Source organism: Macaca nemestrina, chromosome 19, assembly GCF_043159975.1.
Source record: "Macaca nemestrina isolate mMacNem1 chromosome 19, mMacNem.hap1, whole genome shotgun sequence".
In the NCBI taxonomy this organism is placed as follows: domain Eukaryota; kingdom Metazoa; phylum Chordata; class Mammalia; order Primates; family Cercopithecidae; genus Macaca; species Macaca nemestrina.
In genome coordinates this window covers 39,717,486-39,734,246 of record NC_092143.1, presented here as the reverse complement: position 1 = coordinate 39,734,246, position 16,761 = coordinate 39,717,486, and positions in this window count along the sequence as shown.

The window sequence follows — 16,761 nt, the reverse complement described above, 5'->3', positions numbered from 1 at the left end:
TTCTAGATACAAATCCTTGTCAGATACATAATTTGTAATTTTTTTTCCCATTCTGTGGGTTGTCTTAAAACATGACATTTTGCCAGGCCACTTTCTGTCTACTAACTAATGTTTACTCATGGAAATGGCTTAGTGAGGTGTTGTCGTGATAGCTTTAACCATATAAAATTACCAACTCCATCATTTACTTTTACATTCAAATAATTTGTTTCCCAGTGTAGAGCATGTGCCTTTTGCTGCTTATAGATTTGTTTTAATATATTCTCTCTTCTTTTTGGGGTTTCTGTCCACAGAATAAATCATTTTAAGAATATTTTAGAACATGGATTAGAAAACATATGAAAGTAAGGGTGGGTAAATGCTGGATGAAAAATAAGTTATTTTGTGAAGATTGCTGTGAAAACCAGAAGCTACCCAAATAACTTATATATAGTAAACCAAAAGGGAAGACGATTAGAAATGTGGAGGAAAAATACTCGGAAACACAAGTGACAATCATAATGGGCCACATATGCAGGGTTCCACCTGCAGGGAAGGGAAGGACTGTATTTCTTATCCAATGAGGTCTCATCTAATGAGGAAACTTGTGTCTGGCAATTTGGATGGTCATTTTTTTATGTTGGCTTTCAGTTACACTGTGGCTCCATAAAATGTTACAGTAAAAAGAGAAAATCCAGGACTCTGAGTACTGAGAAAGTTCACATTGAATTCAGATTTCCTATTTCTTGTAAGATAAATTTAGAGAGGCTAAAATATTTCTAATTTCAAAAGGTGGCAACCACTTGATGTAATACTTCATACAAATAGTGTGTAGGCTAGATGGCAATGATGATAGTGATAATAATGGTGATGAGGACAGTAATAATTGCATCAGTCTATAGCGTTTTGATTTTTCAAAGCATTTTCACATACATTGCCACCAGAATCTACAAGAATCAAGCAAGATTGCAAAATAAATCTTTATTGCCCATGTTTCTTCAAACTTTTCAGTGAAGCATAACATGAATACAAAAAAGTTCACATAACTGCATAGTTCAATGGTTTTTCACATATTGAACATGCCATGTCAACAGCTCAAGGAGCGTTTCATTACTGGTTTCCCATGTGTCCTTCTTTATGCCCAGCTAATCACTAAAACCTTCAACACACCAGGTAATCACAATTCCTGGCTCCTAATATCATAGCTTAGTTTTGCCTGTTCTTAAGCTACAAATAAATAAAACCATGCAGTATGTACTTTCTCCATGTTTGACTTCTTTCACTTCATATTATGTTTGTGAGATTTATCCCTAATCCTCCATGTTGTATTCCATTGTGTGAATAAACTATAATTTATGTATCTATTCTAGTGACATTTGGGTTGTTTCCAGTTTATGGTTATTATAAATAGTATTGCTAGGAATTTTTATTTTACATTTTTTGGGGGTATATACCTAGGAGGAAAGTCACTATGTCGTGATGGACTATGTACATGTGTTTCAGTTTAGAATAAGCTACCCCAAACAGTTATGAAAAGTGGATGATTCAATCTCCCATTAGCAATATATGAAACTTTTGACTTCCCCAAATCCTCATGAAACATTTCATATTTTCTGTGTTGTTAATTCATTTTGAAAATGGAGACTAAGGAGCACTATCGTAGGAAAACCTAGAGCACAAGCCTACTGATGCAGTGTTAACACAATATTCTTTTAATAAGCCAAATACAACATTGCATCGCTTGGCAAGGAAGGCTAAGGTATCAACAGCACAGAACATAACAAAAATTACCAAAATATAAACATTTCTGGTTTTAGCAGTGACATAGAAAGAGCTTGGAAGTTGTTGTTCCCATCCTTACAATAAGAAAAAGTTGCAAAAACTGAAAAAAAAATCAATGACTTTTCTTAGACCCATTGGAGAATTGAGATCACAGGGGAAGTTGTTACCCTGAAATCTTGAAATATAGATGAATCCAGACAGTCCCAGCTGAGCTCTGTTTATCTGAAGGCAAATCCATTGGAGCTGTAACCTAGTAAGAACATGTAAATAATTTTGATGAATAGCTAGGGGCTGAATGTGAAGTAGTATATGAGTAAGAAACTTCTGTAGCCCCCCCTCCCACTGTCCTGGATCCTCCTCTAGGAACCCTGCCAGGTTTCCATGGTGAGGAACTGAGGCAGTTCCCCTCATGGCTCTGTCTAGTAGAGGGTAAGAGTGGACATTGTGCAAAATGCCCAGAATCTTCTCTATAACAAAGGTCTGCACTCTAAGGGAAAGGACTCTGACTGGGTATAATTCTAAAATGTTATTCCAGCTGTGGGAAAGGGATTCTTCTCAACTCCAGCTCCCCTCCGGCCTTCTTGGGTGGAGACTAGGTAAGACTGGGCTTTAAGGCAATAGGTCTCCAGTATTGCTGGCAGAGAAAAGAGTAGGTGATAAGGGTGAGGGAAAAAGCTATATCACTGAAGGAGGAACAGAAACACAAATGAATGTCACAGCCCTGAGACAGGACTATTAAAAGACTGATTCTTAGCCAAAAGACTTCCCCGACTTCCACCCCTAACCACCACACCAATAAAGGTCCAATATAATGTGCAATATAGCTGGAAGAACTCCAAGACATAGACTCTCTCCGAGGAGAAAGGTATGGGAAAGGCCCAAGGTTAAGAAACACAAAAGCAAACACACTGGAACTTAAAGTCTGGTAAGTGTAATTACAACAAACAAACATAGACCAATTTCTATCTAGATTAAGGTAGATCCTTACACTGAAGGCCTATTTACCTAATTTCTTATTTTATACAGTATGTCCAGCTTTCAACCAAAAAAAAATTCAACCTATTCTAAAAGGCAAGGAAAAGCACAGTCTGAAGAGATGAAGCAAGTATCAATCAGATTTAAGTGTAACACAGATGTTGGAATGATATGAGAGGAAATTTAAAATAATAATGTTAAGGGCTGTAATGGAAAGAGTAGAAAATATGCAGAAACAGATGGGTAATAGAAGCAGAGAAATAAAAATTTCCAAAGTAAGTGGAAATTCTAAGAATCAAAAGGAAATTCTAGGAATAAACACTAACAGAAATGAAGATTGCCTTTGATGGATTCATTAGTACACCAGACCCAGCTAGAATTTAGTGGGCCTGAAGATAGGTCAATTGGAATTTGAAATTTAACAAATTTTAAGGTAGCGTATAATTATTTGTAATCATCAAAAACTGGAGGCAACCAAGATGCCCTTCAATAGATGAATAAACTTTTACATACCTTCAAAAGAATATCATAGAGAATGAATCTTAAATGTACATTACAAAGTAAAATAAACCACTCTGAAAAGACAATATGCTGTATGATTAGGATTATATGGAATTCTGGAAAAAGCTATGGAGATAGCAAAGAGATCAGTGGTTGTCAGAAGTGTGAGCAGGGAGGAGGATTGAATAGATGAAGCTTGGGATTTTGTTTAGGTTAGTGAAATGACTCTTTGTGATACTGCAATGGTGGATAAATAAAATTATGCATTTGTCAAAACCCATAGAACCTTACAGAACAAAAAATGAATCTTATTTTATGGAAATTTTAATAATCATTTAGGAAATTAGGTGATCTCAAGATAGAATTAAGACTTTGACAAAATATATTGCAAGTATACTAAATAACTTAAGTGTGTTAGGAAAACAGTGCTGATCTAAGTAACTTTGAAAATGAGTAGAGACTGTAAGACTTAAGGCAAAAAGGATAATATTTAACCTGGTTCTTTCATTGATAGTTATTTCTCATGGGTACATGGGTTAGCAATTTTGAAATCACTATCTATGTATACTGGAATTGAATAATTAATTAAATGGATGTCAGAGGTAGGAGACAGATTTCTCACTGTTGAAGTAGAAACTCATGGATAAGCAATGGGAGGGAGCTAGAATAATATTTGTGGTAATGAATTAGAGATGGAGACATCAGTATGAACTCCTATTTTGCTTAATACAGATACAGATGATTACATATATAAATATTTATGTATATGCTTATGTGCAGGAGTAGTGTACACATTTGCCACTGTCAGCTGAGGGGGCCTAGTAGTAATTGCACCCCAGTAGCAATGCACACACTGTTGAGATCTGTTTGCAGATGACATGGTCTTATATATAGAAAACCCTAAAGACTCCCCTACAAAACTGCTAGAACTATTGAGTAAATTCAGTGAAGTTGCAGGATACAAAATTAACACATAAAATCATTTTTTCATGTTTGTTGGCCATTTGTATATCTTTTTTAAGAATTGTGTATTCATGACCTTAGCCCATTATTTAATGGGATTGTTTGGTATTTTGTGCTAATTTGTTTTAGTTCCTTCTAGATTCTGGATATTAGTCCTTTGTTGGATGTATAGATTGTGAAGATTTTCTCCCACTCTGTGGGTTGTCTGTTTACTCTGCTGATCATTTCTTTTGCTGTGCAGAGATTTGTTAGTTTAATTAAGTCCCACCTATTTATAATTGTTTTTGTTGCATTTGCTTCTGGGTTCCTGGTCATGAAGTCTTTGCCTAAACCAATTACTAGGAGGGGTTTTCCAATGTTATCTTCTAGAATTTTTATGGTTTTAGGTCTTAGATTTAAGTCCTTGATCCATCTTGAGTTGATTTTTGTATAATGTGAGAGAGGAGAATCCAATTTCATTCTTCTACATGTGGCTTGCCAATTATCCCAACACCATTTATTGAATAGGGTGTCCTTTCCCCACTTTATGGTTTTGTTTGCTTTGTCAAAGATCAGTTGGCTGTAAGTATTTGGCTTTATACCTGGATTCTCTATTCTGTTACATTGGTCTATGTGCCCATTTGTATACCAATACCACGTGAATGATCAGAGAAATGTAAATCAAAACTACAATGCAATACTACCTTACTCCTGTAAGAATGGCCATAATCAAAAAATCAAACAATAATAGATGTTGGCATGGATGTGGTAAAAAGACGACACATTTAAACTGCTGGTGGGAATGTAAACTAATACAACAACTATGAAAAACACTGTGGAGATTACTTAAAGAACTAAAAGTAGAACTACCATTTGATCCAGCAATCCCACTACTTGGTATCTACCCAGAGGAAAAGAAGTCATTATAGGAAAAAAGATACTTGCACACTCATGTTTATAGCAGCACAGTTCACAATTGCAAAAACACAGAACCATCCCAAAAGCCCATCAATCAATGAGTGAATAAATAAATTGTGGTATATATCTACTATGGAATACTATTCAGCCATAAAAATGAGCAAAATAATGGCATTTGCAGCAATCTGGATGGAACTGGAGATGATTATTCTAAGTGAAGTAATTCAGGAATGGAAAATCAAACATTGTATGTTCTCATTCATAAGTAAAGGCATAAGAATGATACAATGGACTTTGAGGACTTGGAGGAAAGGGTGGGACAGGGGTGAGAGATACAAGACTACAAATTGCATACTGTGTGTACTGTTTGGATGATGGGTGCATCAAAAGCTCACAAATCACTGCTGAAGAACTTACTCATGAAACCAAACACCACCTGTTCCCCTAAAACTCTGGAAATAAAAAAAGTGCAAAATCAGTTGCATTTCTATAAATTAACAATAAACTATCTGACAAAGAATAAAAAACACAATCCTATTTACAATAACATCAAAAACTATAAAATACTTAGGAATAAATTGAAGCGAGTAGGTAAAAGATCTGTATATGTAAAACAATAGGACATTGATGAAAGAAATTGAAGATGTAAATAAAGGTATCCTATGGGTATGGATTGGAAGAATTAGCATTGATAAATTGGCCATAATACTCAAAGAAATTTATAGATTTAATGTAGTCCCTATTAAAACTCCAAAGGCATTTTTCACACAGTTCATGTGGAATTATAAAAGAACCTGAATTGCCAAAGCAATCTTGAGAAAAAAAAGAACAAAGCTGAATGCATCATGCTTCCTCATTTCAAACCGTATTGCAAAGCCACTATAATCAGAACAATATGATATCAGCATAAAAACAGACATACAAACCAATGAAACAGAAACAAGTGCCCCAAAATAAACCCAGGTATGCATGTTCACCTAATATTGGACAAGAGTGCCAAGAATACACAATGGGCAAAGGATAGTTTCTTCAATAAATATGGATATTCACATGCAAAATAATGAAATTGGACACCTATCTTACATCACTTACAAAAATTATCTAGAAATGGATTAAAGATTTGAATGTAAGAACTAAAATGGTAAAAATTCCTAGAAGAAAACATAAGGAGAAAGCTTCTTGACTTTGGTTTTGACAACAATTTTTTTTTTGGATATGACACCAAAAGCACAAGCAACAAAAGCCAAAATAAGTGGAACTACATCAAACTAAAAAGCTTCTGTTCAGCAAAGAAAGCAATCAACAAAATGAAAAGGCAACCTATGGAAGGGAAAAAAGTATTTGCAAACATCTATCTGATAAGGGGTTAATATCAAGAATACAGCCATGTGTTGCTTAAGGATAGGATACGTTTTAAGAAGTGCATCCTTAGGTGATTTTGTTATTTTACAAAGTGTACTTACACAAACCTAGTTGTTGTATCCTACTATACACATAGATTATATGGTATGGCCTATTGCTCCTAGGCTACAAACATTTACAGCATGTTAATGTGCTAAATCCTGCAGGCGATTGTAACATAATGGTAGGCATTTGTGTATCCAAACATATCTTAATTTAGAAATTGTACAGTAAAGCTATGATATTATAATCTTATGGAGCGATGATTTCATATCGGGTCTGTCATTGACTGAAATATCATTATGCAGTGTATAACTGTATTTAAGAATTCATGCAATACAATAGCAAAAAACCAATCTGATTTAAAAAATGAGCAAAGGACCTGAATAAACATTTTCTAAAAGGATACATACAGATGGCCAACAGGTACATCAAAAGGTGCTCAATATCACTAATCATCAGGCAATTGAAAATCAAAACCACAATGAGATAACATTTCACAACTTTAGGACTAACATACAGCATGGTGACTATAATTAACAAGACTGTATACTTAAAATTTGCTAAGAGTAGATCTTAAATGATCTCATCATACCAACTAAAAAAGGTAACTGAGATGGTAGATGTGTTCACTAACTTGATTGTTGTAATCATTTCACAATATACTTAAATCATACATTGTACACCTTACATTTATACAATTTTGTATGTTAATCACACCTCAATAAAGCTGGGGGAAAGACATTACCACACACACACAAAGAGGAACCTGAAGCATCATGTAGATCCAGAAAGTGCACAAAAAAATAAACCAAATAACAACAATAAAGAAGTCCTACAATGATTGAGATATCTTAAACAAGTAACAGACACAGGAACCAACTGCAGTATCTCACAGTGGCCAATGCTGGAAAACATTTGAACAAAAAAGAAATATAATATTAGCTAATTATAACCAATAGTAGCAAATTATAACCCAAAGTATAAAATAAATATCCAAGTCCATATTGATATAAATAAATGATTGAGGAAATAAATTGGAAGAAGTGGTAAATTCCCTATGCAGAAGGATTTCAAATGACATATGTAGATACTCCAACCTTAAGGAGACATAGTAAAACTCTCACTCCTTAAATGTGGGATGTACATAGTGATTCTCTTCCAAGGATTTGAGTACATAAAGTGGGAGAGGAGGTTAACTGCACAGTGGAGAAACCTGGTGAACACAGCCTCAGCCAGGTGATCAAGGCTCACATCAACTATAATAAGGCATGCTGACAATGTGTACGCTTCTTGTGGAGTAATGTGATGAGAATTGCACTTCTGTGGTATTCCTCCCCAGAACTCATAACCTCAGGCTAATCATGAAAAATACATCAGGCAAATAGCAATGGCAGGACATTCTACAAAATACTGACCAATACTCCTCAAAATTGTCTAGGATATTAAAAACATCCAAATTCTGAGAAACTGTCACAGCCAAGAGGAGGCTAAGGAGACACAATGATTATATTTAATATGGAAACCTGAGTGGGATATTGGAACAGAAAAACGACATTAGAGAAAAACTAAGGAATTCGGAATGAAATATTGATCCTAGTTAATGTATCAATATCAGTTCATTAATTGTGACAAATGTACCATAGTAATGTAAAATGTTTACAATTGGGGAAGCAATGTGAATATATGAGAACTCTCTGTACTATCTTCACAACTTTTCAGTAAATCTAAAACTATTCTAAACAAAAACAATATATAACAAATATATATTAGAAGAACTTTTCACCAACTTCTGAAACTGTGAGAAATGCTCCCCAGAATCTCTCATGTTTAAGGGAAAGAAATTATCATAATTTAAAGCAGACAACCTAGAGAATGGAAGAAGATAGTCACGAACTATGCATCAGACAAAGCCCCAATATCAAGAATCTATAGGGAACTTAAATCAACAAAAGAAAAACAAATAACCCCATTTAAAAATGGTCAAAGGACATGAACAGAAACCTCTCAAAAGGAGACATATATACACGCAGCCAGTAGCATATGAAAAAAATGCTCAACATCACTAATTATTAGAGAAGTGCAAATTAAAACCACAGTGTGATACCATGTCACTCCAATCACCGTGGCTATTATTAAAAAGTCAAAAAGCACATGCTGGTGAGGCTGCGGAGAAAAGGAGACACTTATACAATGTTGGTGGGAATGCAAATGAATCCAGACACTGTGGAAATGAGTCTATGGGTTTCTCAAAGGGCTACCATTCGACCCAGAAAATCCCATTACTGGGTATGTACCCTAAAGAAAATAAATCATTCTACCAAAAAGACACGGCAATTTTATGTTCACTGCTGTGCTATTCACAACGGTAAAGACAAGCAAGCAACCCAGGTGCCCGTCAATGGTAGATTAGATGAAGAAAATGTGGTGTGTATATACCATGGAAACCATGCCACCAAAAAAGGAATGAAAGCAGGTCATTTGCAGCAACATGTATGGAAATGGAGGCCATAATCCTAAGCAAATTAATGCAGGAACAGAAAGTCAAGTGCTACATGTTTTCACTTACAAGTGGGAGCTAAGCTTTGAGCATACACAGACAAATATGAGAACAATAAATACTGTGGACTACTAGAGGGTGGAGGGCTGAATTTAAAAACTACCTATCAGGTACTATGCTCACTGCCAGGTGACAGGATCCGTACTACAAATCTCAGCATCTTGTAATATTCCCATGTAACAAAGCTGCACATATACTCCCTGTATCTAGAATAAAAGTGAATACAGTGAATAAAAAAAATACAGTGGAAAATACAGTGGAAAAAAAAGGTTGTAAATGTTCTGTCATGATCAGACATACTTGGAAACATTGAGGAGCAGCTCACGGTCCATATAAGTCTGAACTTGAAATTTCTGGCTTTCAGGTCTTTCTCCAAGAACCGGATACCTCTTTAGAGGTAGGCAAGAAACCTGGCTGCCTGTCTATATAGTCATTTGGTGGAGCTTTTCTGCAGAGTGCTCCCCAAACCTTCTAACTGCTAGACTTATAAGGGCAGATGACAGTAACTTGTAGCTTCACAGCAAAGTCTCAGACAATCTTCTGAAAACAAGCACAATATTTCTCTGAGGGTTTATCTTTTGTTTTAAAATATAAGAGAATTTTTGCCTCCTACTCAGTAATGCCTGTAAATGTACACATTTCTACCTAAATCTTTGCATAAAACAGATGCTACAGGAAGATATTCCTTGGCTTCAAATACCCTTGGCACATTGCTGTCTGTTCCCCTGAGAGGGCTCCTCCATTTCTAGTTTGAAAAGCAGAGGTGTCTGTGACATAGTAATTGGTATGAGAGGCATTTGTGTCACCAGAACTCAATGAGGGTTGTGGCACGGTTGAAATTCTGCCTCTTGCTTACTTCCTCCACATATCAGTTCCTCCACTGCCTTAACATTTTCTATTCAGGTTTCTTACAAGCAACAGGTTTTCTATTAGCCTGATCTTTATTTCTAGAGATTGTCTGACTCATCTATAAGGTCTTTAAGGGAAGGGGCTATGTCTTGTTCATTCCATTCCTTGTACCAAGGATTATACTTTAAAAATCATAGACAAAAAAAATTTCATCCTTTACTGACTGTTGAATGGTTGCAAGCGTAAGGGCTTCCAGCCTGCAGAATTTTGGCAGAGACAATTGCTTTGTGCTTCAGTTCTCTTCTCAACTCTGTTCTTGCCTCACTGTTTGAAACCCTCCCTGGAAGGTCCACTTACATTTGCAATTACACTTGTAATCACTGCTTTCTAAATTATTTCTCCTCAAGTTGAGCTACCAGGATTTCAAAAGTATAAGTTCAAAAAAATTGTAAAAATCGTCTTTAAAAGAGTCTTTGGAGCAAGACAGCAACACAACTTGATCACTCGGAAAAGGTGATCTGGGAAGCTTGCATGCAGAAAAGAGAAAACGATGATTATGGCTGGAGACAACATCACAGTGAATGAATGGGGGTGATTGCTGTTACCCTAAGAAGACCTGAGTGGCACTGTGATTCCAGGAGGCAACAGGCAGAGACAGGGGGCACGGTCTAGCATGTTCACGTGCAAAACTCCCTTGCCAGTTTTGTTAGGTGGATCTAAGAGCCCTCAACATTAGACAACATCCATCGGATCTTGGGAAAGTGGCCCTGGTTGGGCTGATGAGAGCAGCCTGGGTCCTGTATTAGAGGACTGCAAAGACCTCTAATACAGGTCTTAGAAGGGAGAGTGTCTTAAAAGGTCTTAAAAGAAGGGAGAGTGTCTATTGCATCTGAGTAACTGACCTGTGCTTGACAGTTGGTGAGAATTACCTTGATGATCACAGAAATGAAAATTGTAGAACTGTTCCCTGGTCCCCTTTATTCACTCTGGTGGTTTTGTCTTTAGAAGGAAAGAACCAAGCTACCCTAGACAAAAATATCATGGATCCCACTTTTAGGTGATAAAGCAGAGTACACAGTAGTCTTTAGATATGTGCTGTGTAAAATGAAACCCAAAATAAAACCATTTGAGATCACCTGTTTCTTGTTCACCCGATGCTTCTGTGAGATCTACGTCAGTCAAATGCTGCTTTATTAGGAGCCAGAATCATATTCTCTCTCCAAATTCAATTACAGGCACCAGGAAGGGAAGTTGGAGCATCCAAGTGTAGTCAGTTCCAATAGACTCCCCACTGCTTTGCACTTACTTGCTCAGTACTGAGAAGACAGACATTTGGCTAGAGAGGGTTTAACTTAGGACCCAGGAATCTGTTAACTTCTAAACAACCAGAGGAGAGGCAGCCCAAAGAATGTGACTGGAAGTGTGTGACTGCTTCTTCTTACTCAGGGCATCTTTTGTCTAAAGCAGGTTTCTATTAAGCCTACCCATGAAGAAAGGCAATTATAGGCATTGCACCTACAATTTATAATGCAACTTGGATAGAACACAATAGATTAATTAGAGAACATGGTTTGGATTTGCATCATGCAGATGGCAATTGGTTATAATGTGATTGAGTTCAGGAACTAGCACTTCGGGAACAGGAAAAAAAGAACTGTTGGCAGGATGCAGAAACACACACTTTACCAGTGTCTGAGGCACTGGCTGCTCAGCTGGTCTCCAGCTCATTTTCTTCCCTGAGGCAAAGATCCTGGGGGTCTGCAGGGGTGTTGAGCCGGGGAGAACAGAGTTGGTGGGCAGGGCTCTATATTTGTAGGTTACTGAAGAGATCTAAGCTGTGGACTCAAATAAGCTCTCCTAGGCATTCATAATTCTCTTTCCAGTGTTCAGAATTTTGGACTTAATTTCTATTATATTGTATATAACTTGCAGGAATTCCAGGACTCCAGCATCTAGGGGCTTTGAAAATTGATCAACAACCAAAACTTACACCTGCCCAGTGACTCAGAGAGACAGCAGGGGTTAAGAAAGTGGTGCTGTATGAATGTCTTCTTTTGAGAAATGTCTGTTCATATCCTTTGCCCACTTTTTGATGGGGTTGTTTGTTTTTTTCTTGTAAATTTGTTTGAGTTCTTTGTAGGTTCTGGATATTAGCCCTTTGTCAGATGAGTAGATTGCAAAAATTTTCTCCCATTCTGTAGGTTGCCTGTTCACTCTGATGGTTTTGCTCATCATCACTGGCCATCAGAGAAATGCAAATCAAAACCACAATGAGATACCATCTCACACCAGTTAGAATGGCGATCATTAAAAAGTCAGGAAACAACAGGTGCTGGAGAGGATGTGGAGAAATAGGAACACTTTTACACTGTTGGTGGGATTGTAAACTAGTTCAACCATTATGGAAAACAGTATGGCGATTCCTCAAGGATCTAGAACTAGATGTACCATATGACCCAGCCATCCCATTACTGGGTATATACCCAAAGGATTATAAATTATGCTGCTATAAAGACACATGCACACGTATGTTTATTGCGGCACTATTCACAATAGCAAAGACTTGGAATCAACCCAAATGTCCATCAGTGACAGATTGGATTAAGAAAATGTGGCACATATACACCATGGAATACTATGCAGCCATCAAAAAGGATGAGTTTGTGTCCTTTGTACGGACATGGATGCAGCTGGAAACCATCATTCTTAGCAAACTATCACAAGAACAGAAAACCAAACACCGCATGTTCTCACTCATAGGTGGGAACTGAACAATGAGATCACTCGGACTCAGGAAGGGGAACATCACACACCGGGGCCTATCATGGGGAGGGGGGAGGGGGTAGGGGGGAGGGGGGAGGGATTGCATTGGGAGTTATACCTGATGTAAATGACGAGTTGATGGGTGCAGCACACCAACAAGGCACAAGTATACATATGTAACAAACCTGCACGTTATGCACATGTACCCTACAACTTAAAGTATAATAATAATAATTAAAATTAAAAAAAAAAAAAAAAAAAAAAAAAGAAAGTGGTGCTAACAAGTACATCCCCAAAAATTTCAACACAAGTTCTTCCCCTCTCTCAAATTCCCAACTTCCTTCACCAAGGAAGTACAAGTGCAATTACCACTAAGAATGATGGTTAAAAGTCTTTGTCCTTTTACAATTCCTAGAGGGCACTGTAAAAATTCTCAACTTTCTAAAAATAAATTGATATTTGTAGAGGAGAACGGAGTGGGCTCTCAAATCTCTTCAGAAATGTATGCAATTGTGCAGTATATGGTCACCTTAAGGTATATTGGGTCAAGTAAACAAGATTAATGACATGCATTCATCTAATTGGCCAGCATTTCCATTACTAGTTCAGTGGTGAGCACCAAATTAATGCAAAACATAAACAGGACATAGTCTGATTTGTTCTTTCTTCTGAGAATTAGGAGACACATTTACTTACTCATTCATATGGTCCTACACTGGGGATGGAGATGTAGGAATGGTTGTGAGTGGCTGGTAAAGCCATCGGTATGGATGAGCTCTAGAGTGCAGGTGACTGAGCACAGGGTCCTGGGCAAAGCTGGCATTTAAAGGGCAAATGGAGGAAGAGAAGCCTATGAATGAAATGCAAAAGGAGCAGCCAGAAAGGTATAAGTAAAACTAGAAAATAATAATATTCCAAAAGTGAAAAGAAGAGTCCCATGAAGGGGATGATGAAACCTATTCAATGCCACAAGGGTTGTATGGTCTGTGTTTCTTTAAGAAGATTCTGAAGCACAGCCTGAACCAAGGTAGTTTACTTTGGGAAGTAATGCTATGGACAGAGTAGAACAAACATGGGGGACACTATCTAGCTGTCCCTCAGTGGGCAGCTGGGGCTAGACTTCTCTAAGGCTTCTGAGGAATTTTGAAGAATATGCCTCTGAATTGACTGCTTGAGGGTTGGCAGTGGGGAAGTATTTACCCACCAGCTCCAGTCCTCCATTGCTCAAGATTTGCCCCATGGGATGGAACTCCATGTATCTCTAGATTCATGCATTGTTGTTCCCAAATGCTCTGTGAGAGTTAGAGAATCTCAGGACCGAATGTGATAGATCCATAGAGTAATTGAGTCAATGCTCTTCAGATGCTTTCAGTTTTTACCTGCCTGGAACTGGTGGGCACAGCCACATAAAGCCTTGGCACAGAAGATATGAAGTGGGGCACAAGAGATGGTCAATGCAGAGGTGATATAAAAATTGAAATAATTTGGCAGAAAGTAGCAAACTAGTTTGAGCAATGCAGGAACATTTTTAGCTCCAATAACCTAGCAGTTTAAGACTTTATCAGATTTAGATGTAACTGGTTGCAGAGGCTCAACCAATATCTTCAGATTCCTTAAATCTTCTCTCAGTTTTTATTTCCTTTGTATTGTCTTCATACTCTGCAGGATCTCTCCAGAGTAGAAAAATGGTGCCTGGAAGTTCTAGGTTATAGAGTAGTTACAGGAAACAATTTCAGAAGGTAAGTATCTCAGTCTGTTTTGTGCTGCTATAATAGAATAAATGCCTGATACTGGATAATTTATAGTGAACACAAATTTATTAGTTCACAGTTCTGGAGGCTGGGAAGTTCAATATCAAGGTGCCAGTCTCTAGTGAGGGCCTCGTGCTGTGTTATTACATGGTGGAAGTCAAGAGAACTAGAGGGAGGGCAAGAGGAGCCTAAACTTACTCTTACATGATTGTAACCACTCCCACCCATGAGGGTGGAGCTTTCATGGCCTAATCACCTCTTAAAGGTCTTACCTCTAATACTGTTATAATGGCAATTTTTCAACTTGAGTTTTGGAGGAGACAAACATTCAAACCACAGCAATAAAGTACACTCTCTCCTTCATTATTAATATCAATCCTTTTCAAATAACTGGTTAGTCCCATTGGGCTATATGCCCATTTAAGGCCCAGTTGCCATGCCCAGGGTGATGGGGCATTTTGATTAGCCAGCCCATGCTATGTGCCTTCACTGTGGCTTTCAACTAAGCAAGACTCCTTAATTGGCAGACTCAACAGAAGCACATGGAGCTATGAGGGAATGTCTTCAAAGTAAAGAAGTTGGGGAGACTGTAGAGGAAGCAGAAAAAAATATAACAGACATCCTGTATATAAATAATGGAAGGGAGAGTGTTCGGGGGACTGCTAATATGGAGTTCCTTAGTGACTTGAGTTGTCCTATTTCTGCTATTTACCATTGAGCTACATTGGGTAACTTCCCTGAATATCAGGTTCTGTATTAGTCTGTTCTTGCACTGCTATATGCCTGAGACTGGGTAATTTATTAAGAAAAGAGGTTTAATTGGCTCTCAGTTCCACAGGCTGTGTGGGAATCTTGGCTGGGGTGGCCGCAGGAAACTTTCAATCGCATCTGAAGGCAAAGGAGAAGCAGGGAGGTCTTACATGGTCAGAGCAGGGGTAAGAGATAGGGTGGGCAGATGTTACATACTTTTAAACAACTAGATCTCAAGATAACTCACTCTCACCATGACAACACCAAGGGGGATGGTGGATGGTGTTAATCTGTGAGAAACTGTCCCCATGATCCAATTACCTCCCACTAGGTCCACCTCCAATATTGGAGATTACAATTTAACATGAGATTTGAGTGGAGACACAGATCCAAATCATATCACCTTCTAATATAAAATGAAAGTGAGACCAATTAAATTATTTCTTTTTTAAAAAAGAAATTAAAATTTTATTGCAGAATTTTTAATATTAACTACATAAAAATATCCAAGTCCAGGTCTCAGACTTGCCACAAATAGCATTCTTGTAGATGTTACAGTCATTAGAACAACCTCCCATCTCTGAGACACATGCAGTGCTCACTGGTGAACTCTGCTTCAAAACTGCCACAAACCCAGGCAATATTGTCAGCCATAACTCTCCCTCAGCATCAGTTCACGTTATCCCATTTATGTTTCAAAAACAAGATAATATTATCCAGCATTCAGAACATTGACAAGGGATAATATCAGCATCATTTCACTTAACACATTTAACCAATTTGAGTAACCCAGAAATCAAACTCACTTTAAGTCTTTCAACATATGTGTATGTCCCTTGAATGCAAGAGGCATCCATGCATTATTTGCTATTATTGCTCTTATGAATGCTCTCATCAAAGCCATGGGTTTGATAGATACATACAGACACATTTAAAAAAATTGTCTTTTGCACCACCGAGTCTCTGCATGTACTCTCTGCTTTTTTCTCACCCATACAGCATTGATGTCAGCACCATGATCAATCCCACCAAAGGTTTCAAATGTTCAAAAACCTTCTGTTTCCATATCACAGCCTTGCATTTAGTGTTGATATGACTCTGCGAAATAACAAGTGATAGATAAAAATGGAACACCCACTGTCAAAGATGCAGCAAGTGCAGTTTGATGACATATTCTTAAATGGGAAAGTATGTAGACATAAGGAATTCCATGGCAGAATATTTCCAACACTCTGAAGTGCTGCTTCTATAGAATTTGAAATAAGATAAACTACAGAGATTAAATGGAGACTCTATATTACACTATATGATATAAAGAGAAACTGTTAAAAAATAAGAAAAACAGCTGTATACCATTACTTTAAAAAAAGAATTTTCTAAGGAAAAAAATCATATAGAGGTTAATCAAAAACAAGAAGAATGAATACAGCCCTAATAGGTTCTATTTTAAACATAAAAATAATTTACTTGAAGATTCAGAGATCAAACTGTGCCAGCAGAAACCTTTTGATATCAATTGTAGTCTACTGGTTTGCCTTTCTGCAGACAGTAGTTCACTTATAATCACTTAATATTTAACATTTTTGGAAA